Below are 3180 nucleotides of genomic sequence, written 5' to 3' on the forward strand. Positions count from 1 at the left end.
TCCCCCCCCCTCTCTCTCTCTCTCTCACAACACCCTCCACAATTATTTACAAAAAGAAAAACAACAACCCAAAACCAAATAAACAGCAGACCATACCTAGAGGTGTGACAAATGGATCAAGGCCCGTTCACCTAAGCTGATCTCAGATTGTTTTTTTGTGAAAAAATTCCCATGATATCAATGCAGAATATTTGCATCATGTATATCCCGGTTACAACTTTTATGATAATAAAAAGTTCTAAGTGTACATAATTGTTGGTATGTCTACCAGAAGCCATAATAATATAATATAATTAAATTGTTTAACCGGTGATGGGGCAAACAGACGGTGGCTTAGACTGTCTTGTCTGCCCAAGATTCTCCGGTTTCAGTGCTCTTTTTGTTTTCATCACATCGTCTTGCCGCTGGAAGGCCAGATGTTTTCAGACATCTTTTTACATCGTGGCTTGGTTTTTGTTTGTCATTTTAAAGAATGTAAATGTATATACACGTACCTTGAAAAAAATGTTTTCAATGTTGCCTTACTGAACTTCCTTTGAGTATTAATTAATGGAAGCAACTATCTATGTTGTAAACATTACACTTACTGGTGATAATATTCGAAGAAATCGTCACACGTATTCTATTGGAAAGTGAGACTGTGTATTTTGAATTTTTAAGCTTTAATGGGATTACCTTTGTAAAATTGACTGTCTGGTAACATATCAATCTTATCATTCCAGTGTGTGTGCGTGTGTGAGTGGTGTGTGTGTGTGTGTGTGTGTGTGTGTGTGTGTGTGTGTGTGTGAGAGATAGATAGATAGAGAGAGAGAGAGAGACAGAGAGAGAGAGAGAGAGAGAGAGAGAGAGAGAGAGAGAGAGAGAGAGAGAGAGAGAGAGGGCAGCTCTTTTTTAATCTAAAGTTGTGTACTTTAAAAAATAAATAATCAACAAAGGTGCGGGACGTTTCTATTTTTGACTGTACGCATCCGGCAGCAAAATAGCGCCATAAGTTCACGTTACGGGTACTTTTACAACATTTATACTTTTTTTTGGGTCCTTGATTAATTAATATAAAATGAAAGGATACCATGAGTCATAATATATATCGATTGATGTACAATAAAATAATACATACATGTATAGTGTAATACGATGTTTTTTGTGCAGTCCTGGTGAAGCTAAGATTGAGCATTCTACACGCTGTTTTCATTGCCTGTTTGACATTGATTTTTCCATACATACACGGCTATTTCTTGGCTCTACGGTGAGTGTGTCGGGGGGGGGGGGAAGAGAGAGAGAGAGAGAGAGAGAGAGAGAGAGAGAGAGAGAGAGAGAGAGAGAGAGAGAGAGAGAGAGAGAGAGAGAGAGAGAGAGAAGGCTCAATCTAATATATATGCATGATAATAAAAAGTTGATTTCGAACTGTGTTATTTTTACCTCTCAGCAAACGTTTGCAGGAGGTGCGGCTTGATGGATGAACGTACCGGTGAATCATTTAAAATAAATCAAATAACTTTGTTCTCCTATGTGCTCAAAACAAGAGCCACTCAATACCCTTCACACGCTCTGCTTCATGATATCACCTGATGACTGTGACGAAATATACATTTACAAACTTCTCCTTCTTTCGTCCGTCATCTCCTCCTCTCACTCCTCCTCTTCGTCCTATTAATTCCAAAGAGCTGTCCCTGTCGTTTTAAGCAAGATAAATTCTGAAATTATGCAAACTGAGCCCAAAAAGTGAAATTATGCGATTCTGTTAATTTTAACAAAGAACGATTTTATAAAGGAAAATAATCAGAAATTATGCCCAAAAAAAGATAAAATTTTGCTAAATTATACGGGGTGCAACACCCACGGGGACAGAAAGAGAAAACAGTTAAAATGTGATCAGTCTAACCTGTAAAATACTTATATGGCTCTCCCCGAGCAGTCGACTACAACAATCAATTAATGATAGTACAGCGCGTAAATTGTGGTAGACAACTGGAATTCTGACCGTACTGGAGGAAGTAGGACATTAATCCATTCTTGTAATGCTATGTGTGTACGTTTCACATTATCTGCCCCTGGAATAGGAAAAGTCTAAGTAGTAGAGAACCACTGAAGTCCATTTTGTTGAATCTCCTTTTTAAAAAAGATTCAACTGGAATGTTTTATTTTTATCCCATTCAGCCATAGAAGGCCCTCATATGCTTTGCTTGGTCGCATAGCCCGCCTAAAAAAAGGAAGTTAGTGGGTCGATAGGGTAGAAAATCAAAATGAATTGCAAAGCAAGCCATTAAAATCAGAAACCCATCGGCTGCGTTCTTGTGCGGTTTAGGTTCACTCTCTTGAATATTATATATATATATATATATATATATATATATATATATATATATATATACATATATATATATATGATATTTATATATATATTTATATATATATTTATATATATATTTATATATATATATATATATAATATTTATATATATATTTATATATATATATATATATATATATATATATATATATATATATATATATAGATATATATATGTATATATATATATATGTATAGAGCTGAAGCGGGGGGGGGGGGATGGATTTTTTTTTATATATATATATTTATATATATATATGTATATATACATATATATATATATATCTAGATCTATGTATATATATGCTGATATATGTGCATTTATATACATCTATACATATACATACATGTCGACATATACATAGCATGACGCACCAGTTCGCATTAGGCCTCCTCTAAAAGTTGCATCAATCGCGCCTTATTGCAAGCTACAGCAGTCTTAACAGGTCAACAGAAGTCTGCAGATGTTATTTTTCCCAAATTTTGTTTGCCTGCTGAGATCATGGCTACGTTTAGTAAAGAGGAGAGAGCTTTTTGTATTGAACATTATCTCTCCACAAACTCACCATCCCTGACATTTCGTTAGTTCTGCGCACGGCATGGAGAGAATGCTTAGGTGCCCTCAAAACCTTTGGCGTCATGAGTAGAGAAGTTCCGTCAGTTAAGATCTATAGCGAATTAGAACTAAAAAGTTCTTTAAAAAATGACCACTTCAGGTAGAACACACACCATGCACAGCCCTTTAAACGTCACCAGAGCTAGGCCGAGATGACATGGATCAGAGCATGGCAATGAGTTCATGATTCCTCGATTGTCTTGTAAAGAGGGAT

This window comes from Aplysia californica, unplaced genomic scaffold (assembly GCF_000002075.1).
Source record: "Aplysia californica isolate F4 #8 unplaced genomic scaffold, AplCal3.0 scaffold00409, whole genome shotgun sequence".
NCBI lineage: Eukaryota > Metazoa > Mollusca > Gastropoda > Aplysiida > Aplysiidae > Aplysia > Aplysia californica.